Source organism: Apium graveolens, chromosome 4 (genome assembly GCF_009905375.1).
Source record: "Apium graveolens cultivar Ventura chromosome 4, ASM990537v1, whole genome shotgun sequence".
In the NCBI taxonomy this organism is placed as follows: Eukaryota; Viridiplantae; Streptophyta; class Magnoliopsida; order Apiales; family Apiaceae; genus Apium; species Apium graveolens.
In genome coordinates this window covers 253,907,516-253,923,418 of record NC_133650.1, presented here as the reverse complement: position 1 = coordinate 253,923,418, position 15,903 = coordinate 253,907,516, and the positions used below count along the sequence as shown (strand labels likewise).

The window sequence follows — 15,903 nt, the reverse complement described above, 5'->3', positions numbered from 1 at the left end:
TCAATGTTAACTTATACACCACCACGACCCGATTAGTGGTACTCAATCTCAACATCCATTCCAATACAACTCTCACGGTTGTAATCGACTCATTACTCGCAGAATCATTGCTGCATTACTATGGTCCATCGCTGACCTACTGTAGTCATTCGCTTTTCATGAAATCTTAATAGCTAACCATACGGAGTCCATACCTGTCGTATCGAATTCTTCTAAGGAGTTAACATAATCCCCATTCATAATTCATGAAGAACACTCCAGATCCTGACGTACTTTCATGACATGAAGCAGATAAAATTGCAGAAGAGTTTCAATCAAAGCAACGATAGTAGGTTAATACCATTCTTAATCATATGCCTTCAATAAAAGACTTAACTCAAAGGTTCGTTTAGTCCTTTTTGAAACATGGTCCTGGATTATTCTCAAGATAGGACCTTCTAAGATAGATAGCCCGCTCATAGCGATTACACGAATTAAACCTTTACTAACTACTATTACGGTGGGGTATTGTACAGTCATCGGAAGGAATATCAATCTTCCAAACCATAATACAACCTTCACAGCTTTAACCATCATCACTGTATTCCTTTGGCACAAGCGCTTAAAATTATCCTCTTACCTTTAAGGTGCGGCCACCTCTTTGGCCTTTCCTGATAGTAAAATTTCCTTACAGTCAATGTCATTTTAACCACCTCCAAATAAATTTTCTACCTCATTTCCAATTACTGCTTGTGTGAAGATGTTTTCCTAAAAATCTGATGAGTAAAAACAAATACCACCATTTTTCCATAAGTTATTGCCTCAGTCTTTAGAGGTTAATCATTATCACGACTAACTCTCGATCGTACTTAGGACGTCTCTTATCTTGGGTCCTTCTTGTTTTCACCATTCTTGACCTTCGTTGGGTTCAGTCTATACTTTCTCATGGTTTAACATGTGCCCCGCTTGGAATTATTTTTATTACGTCATATTTCCTTTATAAAAATTTATATTCTTGAGAATTTTGAATATTACCTTTCTCCTTGTAAAACCTCTAAGGTTATCCTTGAATCATTCCTCCTGTATTCCCTAGATATAGGGCATATCAAGATACCATTTATTAATACCAGAATCATTGTCTATATACTTCTGAAAAATTTCTCCACCGATTCTTAAAGGTTTTTATTACCTTAATCCTTTCCAATTCATACTGTCAAAACTCATACTATCCCTATTAAGGGTGAAATGCCAACCTTTATGCATTCCCCTAGGATTCATTTTAAGTTACCGAAGTTCTATCCTTAATTCCACCTTTAAAAAGGTACATGCATCCTTCCATGGATAAATCAAGTCATATATCCCTGATAAGGGTGTCTTATTGAATCATTCCCACCTCGATAGTATATGCCAAATTTCATAATAACATCTGTATTCAAAATGAGGTCAATCAATATGGCCTCCAAAAGATAACAACGGTTATCCGCTTTTCTTGCCTAATTTGGTAACGATAACAAGGATGTTCTGGAAGATATTGGTCGTGTTCAACGTGAACTTCTTCTTAATAATTCCTTATTTTGTTGTTTATCTCAACAGTCATCTCAATGTTGGGATATCTTTCATACCTGGCGTCTCCCTTCCTGGGTATCAAGCCACCGGTCTTACACTTCACATTCTTGAAGGTCACTTCCTTCATCCAATTTTCCTAATTTCTTACTTCCTTGTCTCCTCAGTCTATCCGCGTCTCAATATTTATCCTTCGAACTATCTCAAGGTTTCCTCAAATCCTCCCAACTTACAGGGGATAAAATATATGTATCTCTTATGCCTTTAACCATCAATTTAACTCATGGTGAATCACCCTCATCCTGACAATTACATACTTTTCTATTTCTTTGCTACGAGTCTTTAGGGTTTCCTCATACCCAACTCCCTTATCATACCTCAAACTCTTTTGCCTTTATATTCCTTTCCACTTCAGTTTCTTTTTATTTTCCTTTCTCTTATCATTATTTCATGAACCAACACAACATAAGCATTGATTTCAAACATCCCGTCATTCTGGATTCGTGTCCTCAAAACGACTCTTGACAACTTTTACAACTTAGATTCATAATTCATCATACTCGTCCGCCTTTGTTCTGGCTCTAAAGCTTTTACACTATCTTTATAATCTTGGGAAGTACTTTCCCGAAAACAATTGACTGAACTTAAATCAGTTTATTATAATCTCTTGCTCCGTGCCTTCCTTGGCCTTTCACCAGCGGTTGGCCTCTCTCTTAGGAAGGTAAGTGACAAAAACAGTCTTTTGCACTTCGTCAATCATTTAGAATCTCAAATGATTCCTATATTTCCTTTAGCCAGGCTCTTGCCTCGATGGGGTCAACTTGTTCCTTGGAACTGTGAGAGCTTAGCGACTTAAAGGTCCTGAAATAATTTCCCACCGTATTGTTTCCTCAAGGTGATGGTTGGGGATAATAGTCTAAGTTCTTTTTAGACAGGTCCATGAATTACCGTATAGGAGTACCGTCTCGGGTCTCCTTTCCTTACTCGACTTTCTGTTTCCTTAGTATGAAATGTTTCATCCTTCTCCCATAATCAGGGTCATCTTATACGTTAAAATCCTTGTTTCCCATTTTATTATGTTATGGGTTCTTTCTTTCTTGATGGCGACCTCCCTGACTATCACATTCAGGGTTTGCCCTAAATCTTATTCCTCGAACTATGGCTTTCATCTAAGATCTCGTCCTTAAGCTCTTGATCGTTTGGAACCCAATTCTGTAGGAATACCTCATTATTCCCTTATCATCTTTCTCAATATTAATCTCTTCTCCAGTCATTGGCGCTTTGCCTTCATTCATCCCTTTTTCTGGGCACCATACGATATTTTCTAGTAATTCGGGTTGTATTATAATCTCAAAAAGCTTTTCGGTACCGGCTCCGGTTACCTTCACTTCTATTTCCATTTTCTCAAAATCTCTTATAAACTCTCCCAAAGACATTATTATCTTGAGTCTCTCCTTTTTACTAAGGGCATCAGCCACCACATTGGCTTTCCCCGAATGATAAAGAATCTCCCAATCATAATTCTTGATTAGCTCTAACCGCCTCCTCTGGCGTATGCTGAGCTCTTTCTGCGTGAAAATGCACTAGAGCACTTATGGCTTGTGTAAATCTCGCACTTCTCTCCATACAAGTAGTGCCTCCAATATTTAGGGCAAAACTATTGCCACGAGCCCAAGCTCGTGGGTGGGGATATCGAATTTTATATTCCCTTAATTGTCTTGACGCGTACGTGATTACCTCGTTGTGCTGTATAAGAGGCACCCTAATTCCTTATGCGAAGCGTTACTACACATCACAAAATCTCCTTTTCCATCCGGCAACGCCATCATAGGGGCCGTCACCAATCTTTGCTTCAGTTCTTGAAAGTTGTTCTCATATTTCTCTGTCCATTCAAACTTCTCAGTCTTACGAGTAAGCCGCATTAAAGGGGGCTACTATCTTTACAAACTTGAACGAACCTCCGGTAGTGACCGACCAATCCTACCTCTGGTAGTCGACCTAACCATGGTCATCAATTCATCAGTGGTCCTTTATTCATTCTTGTCAGGATCCTCCATGGGATCCTCCTCAGCAACTATCCCTTCTAGGACAACATCCTCAACCGCTACATCCTCAATATGAACATCATCCGATCCCGCATTAGGACGCTCTATCGGATCCATAATCTGATCTCCAATAAGTAATAAAACATCATCGCGTTGTTGCTCCTCAACCTCAGGGTTCGGAGTCCCGCTACCATATACGATAACGAACTACGCTTCTATCACGATAATTATAAGGGTTCCCATAAGGGTTGTAACTGTCAGTACTATATTAGGTAGCCCGACTATGAACTTGGCAAGAGTTCTTATTATCTTAGTGAACTTATTATCTTAACGTCACATCATCTCTGAGGTTTATAACGCTTAGCTCTGATACCATTTCTGTAAAACCCCCAAATCCGGGGTCGGGGATCCGGGTTGTCACGAGTTCCATTTCCCTTAATAACACCCAATCTTAATAAATAATCAACTACTCTGTACTGTGACCACACAATAAACACACACACCACAAGTTATAGTCTCAGAGATGGATATCCAAAAATAATCACAAGTCATTTTATTCCACAATTATCTGCCAATACACCTTAAAAGGGTTTCTGAATAAATTTACATTTCTTTGCCATTATTACAATTCATAAATATACATAAATCTGGTACATCAAAAATTGAAGCCTAGCCTATTGGTAGTTCCTACCTCAGCTACAGCGACATCAACGCCTATAGGAAACTGTGGAACGTTTTCTATCCGCTCGCGAATTGGGAGCTTGGTCCTGTTCATCTTTTCTATCTGTTGTTGTGTGATGAAAGAAGAAAGCAAGGGAGAGCAGCAAGCCCACCAAAATAATATGTATAATGATTTACAATATATGAGCATTCTCATAGTACTCATAAAAGTCTTGGTCAAGAAGAAATGAACCAAGTTGATATCTTAACGCGACCAAGTCGCAAAATATTCAGTATATATATATACATATATACTTTTCACAATCTTTGAAATCCTCTGACATGTATAATATACACAAAGTTCCAGTTTATAACTGTATAAAAATATCGTTGCAAGGTGATCTCATATATCTAACCTTGTCTCAACGTTTTTGTGAAAATCTTTGTCATGCATAAGATAATCTTTAACCAGATATAAGTTGAAAAGATGAAGTTACAAGATACTCCAATATACTTATGTCTTTTTCGAATACTACTTGAACTACCACCGTTCAAGTTATAATTAGTTTCAAAAGTTCATCACATAGATGAGACTACAAGACAAGATTTGAATAGATTCAATCTTTGAAATATTATTATAAATAATGAAGTTACGAGATACTTCATTAAGTCCCGATATATATATACAACTATATATATACATTTCATACACTCCTTTAAAAACCTTTGTTATGAAAATTATAAACAAAGTTGCAATATCCAATGAATTTGGAAAGGAGAAAACCATGGCATAAACCTGATACCTTGCTGATCAGGCAAAGATACCAATAAGTAACATTTTCTACTAGTAGATGGATGAATCCCCCACCGGTCATCACCCTGGCCACATAAGGACCTTGTGCTGGACCGCCACCCGGCCTCTTACGCGTTGATGGACTGCCACCCAGCCACTTACACTTTGATAGACCGTACCCCGGTCTGTCGCTTATGCCGACACAATTAGAGGGACTTACTTCCCGAACGTTGGGCAAGTAATCAAATTGTTTTCTCAAAACAGCAACCACGTTGCGAATGTAAAATACACCACAGAGCCGGATCCCCAAGTTTTAAGCGAGTATTTAAATCCCCTTCGAAAGGAGGATCTTAAATATAAAAGAATGAGTTTTGGGATCCGCCCTAACTTTTAGAAATCATTTTGAAGACTCGAAAACATTTTTAAGAATGTTTGGAGTACTGCTGATTTATTAAAATAAATCAGTCCCGAAATATTAGAAATATATGAATATTATTATTTAAATAATATTCTCATAAAGATAATCCTTATAAAAATATTCGAAGTAGAAGTTTTAAAACTCATACTTGAAATGGATATTAAATAACCAAAGATATACTCATATGAAAGTACTATCTTTATTTGAATAATCGAAAATAAGTTTGATTATCGAAACATTATTCTTTAATAAAATAAAGAATATTATTAAATAATAAGCGGAGTCATAATACCTCGAATGAATATTATAAATAATATTCATTAAATAAAATAAACGGAGTCATACATCCTCAAATGAATATTCAAATAATAATCATTAAATAGAATAAACAGAGTCATAAGTTCTCGAATAAATATTCAAATATTATTCATTAAATAAAATAAAGTTATCGAATAAACCTTATTCGATCAATAGTTTTGAAAACTATATCCATATATATATATATAAATATATATATTATACTCGGGAACATCGACTCCCGGTTTAGAAATATGTTCACCTTTGGGTCCCATATACTAAGGGTATACGCAACTACTGCTTATTTCTAGCATAGGTATTATGCAACTATAAGCATTTGAACCAACAGATATATAAATCAAGAATATGAAACAGGCATGCATATATACCATATCACATGCTACAATATATCGCAAGAATTTGCTAATAACAAATATGCATTTATCACAAGATAATGCATATACATATATACATCACAACAACAGTATGACGGGTAGAAAACTTGCCTAAGCGACTGGGGTGGTAAAAGTCCTGGGATGAGTCTGGTAACCTATAAACAATAACATAATCCGGAATTGAACCACGGTCGCTTAAAAAACTAGACTTTAACCATTTAGAGCCCTAACGTTCGCTTTCGCGCTTAACGATTCACTTAAGTCGCTCGAGTACCCTCGGCTCCACCATTTTTAATAAATTAACCATTAAGAGTTTTAAGGCGATTCTTTGGCGAGTACCTTACCAACTGTCTAATACACTGAACATAATTGTTTCATACCCCAATTAGTCATTTAAAGTCCTTAACCAAGGTTTCAAAGTAAGGCGAGGGGTAATGGTTCGGTCGCGAAGCGCCGTTACTTAAAACGGTCATTTCTCCTAAACCGTACATCGGATTCAAGCGTACCACATATCAAAACGAAGCTCATAACATGAACTATCTAATCATGGCAATGGTCAAAACCTAACAGTGAGTTCTCGGGTCCTGATGTTATGAACAAAACAGTCTAGGATAAATCGGGCATTACGACGGCTATGTTTACGCGATTACCAATTTTCTCACTACACCAAAACCTCACCAAACAACCCCCAATCATTAACACATCAAAACCTCAACTAAATAATACTATACCAGTCCTTATTCTCCAGATTCTTCATCTCAACCAACCACAATCAAGTTCTATTAACTATAATAAGATTCATTCACCAAATCACTCCAAATTCAAATCAAACTACTAATAATCAAAGACCATGCTTCTCATTTAGAAAACTAACCATCAAACTCACTAATAATCAAATTAAAGGCTAGGATTTGAAGTTTATACCTTCCTTTGGAGGTGTTAAATTGCTAGGAAGCCTTAGGGAGCCTCCTACAAGCTTGATCTTTCCAAAGAAATGAAGAACACAAAGTTAGGCTTTGAAGTTTCTAAAAGTCCGATTTAAAGAACTGTAAAAATGAGGGACTTACCATGCTTATTTGAAAGAGACTTGTGAACAAGAGTTGTAGGCTATCTCAATACCTTTCCAACGAGCTATAGAACACAACATTTGAGTGAGTATTGAAGGAGATATGGCAGTTTGAATTTGCTGGGTTTGTTTTAGCCGAGAGCTTTCTTCTTGAAATGGGAAAGTCAACTTTCATTTTGTATTTGTGTTATGATATTTGTTGATTGGTTGCTTCCTTTTGTCTTGGAAATAAATTAAATTTTTACCATGGTGAAAAATGTGTGGCTCACAATCAACCAACCAATCCTTCCCACTTGTCATGCTTAGGTCATCAAGCTTAGGTCATCTTGTTACACTTATCTTCTCCTTGTTGGTGTGATGACATCATCATCCACTAACCTCTTTGATTAACCCATAATTACTTGGCTAATGACCGCTTATCTGTTATACGGTTCGCTTAACTTTCGTTCTCGTTTATCATTTGAGGGATCATACCCGGGATCTTATTACTTGGGTTCCCCTAAAGCTTTCTCAATATTTTATATTCCTTTTTATGATCCTCTCTTAAAATTCTTGAATTTAAATCATTTTTATCACGTTACCTTATACTCAATTCTTTCCATACCTGGTGGATTTCCGGGAAAAATCAAAGTGTTCGGAATTGGATTCTGACGATCTTTACATACACTTATATACCATATAGAGTACTAATAAAATCTCAGAATATCAATAACAGAACCCCTACATAGTGTGGCATGAAAAATTTCTTATTCAGCATAATCTGCAAAATCACTATTCATAAGGGTTTCAAAAATTTCCAAAAATTGGGGTTATTACATATAGTGTCTTGAAATGAAATTGAATATTTGCTAAGTGTTGTTATGTGTTCATCATTTACAGATTTACTATATTTGTTATGTCTTATGCACTATCACTCCGGAGTATACTAGATGCTCACAAGTTGACTAGTCCTAATTTTGCTGACTGGCTTCAAAACTTGAGAATTGTTCTCAGGGTTGAGAAGCTGGAATATGTGCTTGACTCACCTAAGCCTACTGAACCTGCTAGTGATGCATATAATGATGAACATCTTGTGTATCGTAAGTGGATAGATGATGCAAATGTTTCTCAATGCATCATGCTAGCTTCCATGAACATTGAGCTACAGAAGCAATATGAGCATGTGGATGCTCACACTATCCTTATGCATCTACAAGAGTTGTATGATGTGGCAGGGAGGACAGCTCTATATGAGATATCGAAGGAACTGTTCGGTTGTAGGATGTCTGAGGAATCATCTGTGAATGACCATGTACTTAAGATGATCAATTTGATTGAACGTCTTGGAAAACTTGGTTTTGCCATGGATGGGGAGCTGAGCCAAGACTTGGTCTTGCAATCACTTCTGAGTTCGTTCCCGCAGTTTATTGTGAACTTTCACATGAATAAGCTGGATGTCAGCCAACCTGAACTCCACAACATGTTGAAGACTGCGGAATCAAATTCCCCCCTAGGAAGAGTTTTGTTCTTCTAATTGGTGAAGGTTCCAATCCTAAGAAAAGGAAGAAGAACCCTTCAAAGAAGAAGAAAGTAGGTGAGAAAAAGCCGGTTCCACCAAAAGCTGAAGACCTCAAGAGGAAAGCTGTTTGCTTTCACTGTAACAAGGTGGGGCACTGGAAGAGGAACTGCAAGGTTTACCTTGTAGAATTGAAGAAGAAGAAAGGTAGTGAGACTACCGCTTCTGATTCAGGTATGTTCATGATCGAAGTTAATATGTCACTAAGTCAAATTTCTACTTGGGTATTAGATACCGCATGTGGTTCTCATATTTGCAATTCGTTGCAGGGACTAAGGAGAAGTAGGACTCTTGAAGAAGAGGAGGTGATTCTACGGACGGGAAATGGAGCAAGAGTTGCTGCTGAAGCTGTAGGATCATTTCATTTACATATTCATACGGGCAAGACTACTGTTCTAAATAATTGTTATTTTGTTCCCTCGATTGTGAGGAATATTATTTCTATTCCATGTTAGACATGGCTGTATTTTCGTTTGTTATTCAGAATAATAAATGTTCAATTCTTAGAGATAACGTTCTTTATGGAAGTGGTATTTTAAACAATGGTGTGTATGTATGTGACGTAGAGCATAATTTACTACAAATTGAACATACTAATAAAAGAAAAAGGGATGATGAAAATCTCACTTTCTTGTGGCACTGCGAACTTGGTCATATTAGTGAAAATAGACTGCGGACATTGCATAAGGAAGGGTTACTTGACCCCTTTGATTTTGAATCATAACCTACATGCGAGTCTTGTCTATTGGGTAAAATGATCAAATCTCCATTTAGTGGACATGGAGAGAGGGCTGCAGATTTGCTAGGATTGGTACACACAGATGTATGTGGACCAATGTCTACCCAAGCCATGGGTAGATTTTCATACTTCATTGATTTCATAGGTGATCGATCTAGATTCAGATATGTGTATTTGATGAAACACAAGTCTGAAGCCTTTGAAAAGTTCAAAGAATATAAGTATGAAGTGGAGAAACAAACCAAACATAGTATTATAACTCTTCGATCAGATCGAGGTGGTGAATACTTGAATGGAGAGTTTCTAGCTTATCTCAAAGAAAATGGTATAGTCTCCCAGTGGACTCCTCCATATACTCCACAGTTGAATGGGGTATTTGAAAGGAGAAATCAAACTTTGTTATACATGGTTCGGTCCATGATGAGCTATGCGAATCTTCCAGTATTCCTGTGGGGTTATGCATTGGAAACCTCAGCATATTTACTGAATAAGGTGCCTTCCAAATCTGTTCCTCAAACTCCATATGAGATATGGCAAGAAAGGAAACCGAGTCTTAAACACGTTAAGATTTGGGGATGTCCAGCTTATGTCAAGAAAGTTGACCCAGATAAGCTGGAATCTCGATCTGTAAAATGTAATTTTGTGGGATATCCTAAAGAGACTTTAGGGTATTACTTTTACACCGATCATCGGGTGTTTATCTCCAGACATGCTACCTTCTTGGAAAAGCAGTTTATCCTTGAAGGAAACAGTGGGAGCAAAATTGAACTTGATGAAGTTCAAGAAGCACAAACTACTACGGATCAAGTGGAAACACCTGTTCAGACTGAACAACCTTCTATGGAACAGCCCATTCGTAGGTCAGGGAGAGTGTCTCGCCAACCTGAGAGGTATTATGGCCTTGTCATTGAGAATGACAATGAGTTGTCAATCATTGATGATGATGACCCTGTGACCTATAATGAGGTTATGAGTAGTGTTGACTTAGAGAAATGGCATAGTGCCATGAAATCCGAAATGGAATCTATGTATACCAACCAAGTATGGACTCTGGTTGAGGCGCCTGAAGGTGTTAAGCCTATTGGGTGCAAGTGGGTATACAAAAGAAAGATTGGAGCAGATGGGTAGGTGCAGACCTATAAGGCCAGGCTCGTGGCAAAAGGATTCAGACAAAGGCAAGGGATTGACTTTAATGAAACTTTTTTGCTTGTAGCCCTGTTAAAATCAATTCGGATTTTGCTTGCGATTGCTGCTTACTATGACTATGAGATCTGGCAAATGGACGTGAAAATGGCCTTCCTCAATGGGAAACTTGAAGAGGAAGTGTATATGACACAACCAGAGGGTTTTCTTTCCAAGGGAAATGAACACCTAGTGTGTAAGCTGCTGTGAACCATATATGGTTTAAAGCAAGCTTCTCGTAGATGGAACATCCGTTTTGATGAGAGAATCAAAGAGTTTGGTTTTATCAAAAACATAGATGAACCATGTGTCTACAAAAAGGATAGGGGAAGCGTGGTAACATTTCTTGTATTGTATTGAAAGAGGAGACGTCAAGAGAGTTGACACACATAACAACGTAGCAGACCCACTCACAAAGCCACTATCTCAAAGTCACTTTGATCATCATAAAGACAAGATGGGTATTAGATACCAGAGTGATTGGCTTTAGTACAAGTGGGAGATTGAAAGAGATGTGTCCTAAGTCCAATCATGTATGATGATTTAGGAATAACTTTTATGTAATCTGTTTTGATTTCATTGATATTAATAAATGACTTGTTTTGGTTTTATTGCGGGCTTTATCTATTTAAGTGTTTAAATAAGATATACCATAGTTTAGAGTAAAGATTTTTATGAATGATGATGAGATCATAATAATAAGACCTAAAAGATGATAACTCTAAACTTAAATATTTCCTGGTCGTAGGATTACTAACTGGTAATTAGTAATCTGCAAAGATCGGTACATACTATGCTTGCTTCATTATGAAGGATGTCTATTCTCATAGACATTTGTGTGGTGACACTATAGCTAGTATGTAGGTGCTTATTATAGAATAAGTTCACTGAACATAACTCACACAGCTGAACAACTGATGGAGTTCACTCACGTGTCAGTAGTTGTTCACATAGTGATAGTTGTACAAGTATCCTTAGACTTGAGGTCATCATAGTTATCTTGTGTACACTGAACTATGCTTTGGTTTAGTTCTTAGTCTTCAGGGACAATTATAAGGGCTCTACTAGGTATAGGAATTTGTACACGAAGATAGTGTATGATCAATAAAGGATCTAACCCTTCCAGTGAAGGAAGAGAATGTTCAATGCTGATCCACTTATGCTAGTTCAGGAATCTCTGGCCAGAGTGTATGAAATTAGAAAGGAGTTTCTAATTTACATTAAATAGAACTAAGCATAGTGAATGGGAAAGTAAATGATTAAATAAGATAGGCTTGACACAAGTTCCATGCCTTGTATTTAATCGTGATATTGCAGGATAGAAGGAATTGATTGTACGGTAACTACTCACTGAATAGGTTCTTGGTATTCTAAGCAGTGAATTCGTATTATCTGGATAGTCGCGATATGCTGAGAAGTATCCCTCACGATGTAGAATAAATATGATTAATTTATTAATTAATCATATTTAATGAATTAGAGAATTTATATAAATAATGATAAAATAGTTTTGTTATTATTTATTTCTACTATCGGCTTAATATTGAACCTACAGGGTCACACCATAAAAGAGAATAATTTAATGGTGGAGGAATTAATTAATAATGGCTGGTAATTATTTATTTGTGAAATAAATAATTAATTAGCAGATTTAATAATTGATTAAATGAGATTTAATTAATTCTTAATATTATTAATTAAGAATTTAATTTTGGAAATTAAATCAAGTGAGAGAATTATTTTTCTAAAGTGTTTAGAAAAGGGATTAATGATTAAAAGGTGTTTTAATTATTAGTTAATTGGTTAATAAGAATAATCAATTTAAAGGGTTAATAATAATAATAATAATATTTTATGGAAAATTTTCAGCTGAAAATTTTGCCTATAAATATACTATTATAAACCCTATTTGCCTCAACCCAAATAATTAACCCTAATTCTAAAGTAGAACAAGAGGGAGGCAACTAATTCTCTCAACCTCTTCCTCCTCCATCACATTGTACTCTTGGTGGATACCGGTGGAGTGCTTCACACTTGAGGAGCAGCTGCTAGGGATTTCCGTTCATCGTTCTTGGATCGCTGTTAAAGACCTCCATCTTTCCATTAACGTAAAGCTTCTTAAGGTAAACATACTGAACTACGAATTAAATATTATTTTTCGCATGGATCCTACGGAGGGTTTCATTTTTTTTAAGATTTAAATTTATGTTTTCGTTGCGTTTATCTGCTAAAAACCCTTCAGATTAATGATATTCAGTCTAGCATTATTCGACCAGCCATCGCGGCTAACACCTTTGAGATCAAGTCGAGCACGATTCAGATGATACAAAACTCAGTTCAGTTTGAGGATTCTCCAACAGAAGACCCCAACATGCACATCAGAGATTTCATCGAGATCTGCGATACTTTCAAGTTCAATGGAGTTTCAGAAGATGCTATTAAGTTGAGGCTTTTCCCATTCTCTCTGCGGGATAAAACTAAGTGTTGTTTACATTCTCTACCACCAGGGTCTATCACCAAATGGGAGGATCTTTCTCAAAACTTCTTAACTAAATTCTTTCCTATGGCAAAGACTGCTGCAATCAGAAATGCACTTACTCAATTTACTCAGCAATCTGGAGAATCTTTATGTGAGGCTTGGGATCGCTACAAGAAGATGCTTAGAAAGTGTCCTCACCATGGGATGCCTGACTGGATGATCATTAACTGCTTTTATAATGGATTGGGTGCTACTTCTAGACCCATATTTTATGCAGCATCAGGAGGAGCCTTATGGGATAAAAGCTATGATGGAGCTTATAAATTGATTGAGCTGATGGCTTCCAATGAATACCGGAACCCAACTCAAAGAGTACCTCAAGGTAAGGCAGCAGGAATTCTGGAGGTAGATGCAGCTACTGCTATAGCTGCTCAGCTTAAGGCTTTGATGACGGAGGTGGATTCATTGGTTAATTATGGAGTTAATCAGATCACTAGTGTCTATGAGCTTTGTGTTGGTGCCCATGAGACAGAGCAGTGTGCTATTTCTAGTGAATCAGCTTAGTTTGTGATCAACTTTTAGAGGTCGCAGCAACCTCTTCTAGCCACCTATCATCCCAACAACCGCAATCATCCTAACTTCAGCTGGAGCAATACTCAGAATGCGGTACAACAGCCTTATCAGTAGTATGCAGCAAAGCAATACAACCCTCCTGGTTTTCAGCAACCACAATATGCACCAAGATAACCACTCCAGCTGCAACACTCTAATGAAAAATCTGAATTGTAGGAGTTGAGGCTCATGTGCAAGAGCCATGTGGTGTCTATCAAGACCTTGAAGAATCAAATTGGGCAGATTATCAATGCCTTGCTAAATAGATAACCTGGTACACTCCCTAGTGACACTGAAGTTCCAGGAAAGAAGGAATCTAAGGAGCAGGTTAAGGCAATTACATTGAAGTCTAGGAAGGTTGAAAATCCCGAAAAATCTCAAGTTTCGGATGAAGAAGCTGTGGCTGAAGAAGAAGTGCAGAAGGAAGCAGAAGTGGAACCAAGGAAGACTACTGTGGAACACACTCCTCCTGACGGTAATATAGGGGAGAAACAGATCTATCCTCCACCTCCTTTTCCTAATAGGCTGCAGAAGAAAAAGCAGGATAAGTAGTTTAAGAAATTTCTGGAGGTGTTCAAGAAACTTCATATCAATACACCTTTCGCTGAAGCTCTTGAACAGATGCCTAGTTATGCGAAGTTTATGAAAGGCATTCTCTCTCAGAAAGTGAAGCTTGATGACTTAGAGATAAATTCCCTTACGGAGGAATGTAGTGCTGTGCTGCAACAAAAGTTGCCTCCAAAGCTTAAAGATCCTGGAAGCTTCATTATTCCTTGTACCATTGGAAAAGTGTCATTTGATAAATGCTTATGTGACTTCGGAGCTAGCATCAATATGATGCCCTTGTCAATTTTTAAGAAGTTGGACTTACCTGATCCAAAGCCTACTTATATGACCTTGCAGTTGGCCGATTGTTCTATTACATATCCATGAGGTATTGTGGAAGATGTCTTGGTCAAGGTGGATAAACTCATCTTTCCTGCTGATTTTGTAATTCTTGATTTCGAGGAGGATAAGAAGATTGCCATAATCTTGGGAAGACCATTCTTGGCTACTGGCTGAATATTGATTGATGTGCAGAAGGGTGAGCTTACTATATGAGTGTTGGATCAGGATGTGACATTCAATGTTTTTAATGCCATGAAATTCCTGACTGAAAACGAGGAGTGCTTAAAAGTGGAGTTGGTCAATTTTGTGGTTACCTCAGAATTTGATCAAATGCTAAGGCCTGATGCCTTTGAGAAGACCATGTTAGGGAATTTAGATAGTGAAGATGATGAAGGTGATGAACAGTTTCAGTATTTAAGTGCTTCTCCTTGGAAGCGAAGGCTAGATATGCCTTTTGAATATCTTGGATTGGAGGAGTTGAACAAATCTCCAAAGCGCCTAAAGCCATCTATTGAGGAAGCTCCTACACTTGAGCTTAAACCATTGCCTAAACACTTAAGGTATGCTTTTTTAGGTGATGCATCTACTTTTCCTGTTATTATTGCATCTGACCTTTCAGGTAGTGATGAGGATAAGCTCTTAAGAATTCTAAAAGAGTCTAAGTCGGCAATTGGATGGATTATAGCAGATATCAAAGAAACCAGCTCTTTTTATTGTATGCATAAAATTCTGCTAGAGGAAGGAAGCAATCCTACTATTGAGCAACAGAGAAGGCTTAATCTGATCATGAAAGAAGTTGTGAAGAAAGTAATCCTCAAATGGCTAGATGCAGGGATCATCTATCCCATTTCTGACAGTTCTTGGGTGAGTCCAGTTTAGTGTGTGTCGAAGAAAGGAGGTATCACCATTGTTGCTAATGAAAAGAATGAGCTCATTCTTACTCGAACAGTCACAGGATGGAGAGTTTGCATGGATTACAGGAAGCTGAACAAGGCCACAAGGAAGGATCACTTCCCTCTTCCATTTATTGATCAGATGCTTGACATCTTGGTTGGGCATGAGTACTACTGTCTTCTAGATGGCTATTCGGGTTATAATCAGATTTGTATTGCTCCAGAAGATCAGGAAAAGACTACCTTCACTTGTCCGTTTGGTACTTTTGCCTTCAAAAGCGTTTCTTTTGGGTTGTGTGATGCACCTGCCATATTTCAGAGATGCATGATGGTTATCTT

General features: G+C 37.3%; 1 non-coding gene across 1 annotated transcript; it reads right to left on the bottom strand.

Moving 5' to 3' along the window:
• Positions 1–13,270: 13,270 nt before the first annotated feature.
• LOC141723072 (small nucleolar RNA R71) lies at positions 13,271–13,377 on the bottom strand. Its single transcript, XR_012576065.1, has one exon. It is a non-coding gene; the product is annotated as a small nucleolar RNA R71 (small nucleolar RNA).
• Positions 13,378–15,903: the final 2,526 nt, after the last annotated feature.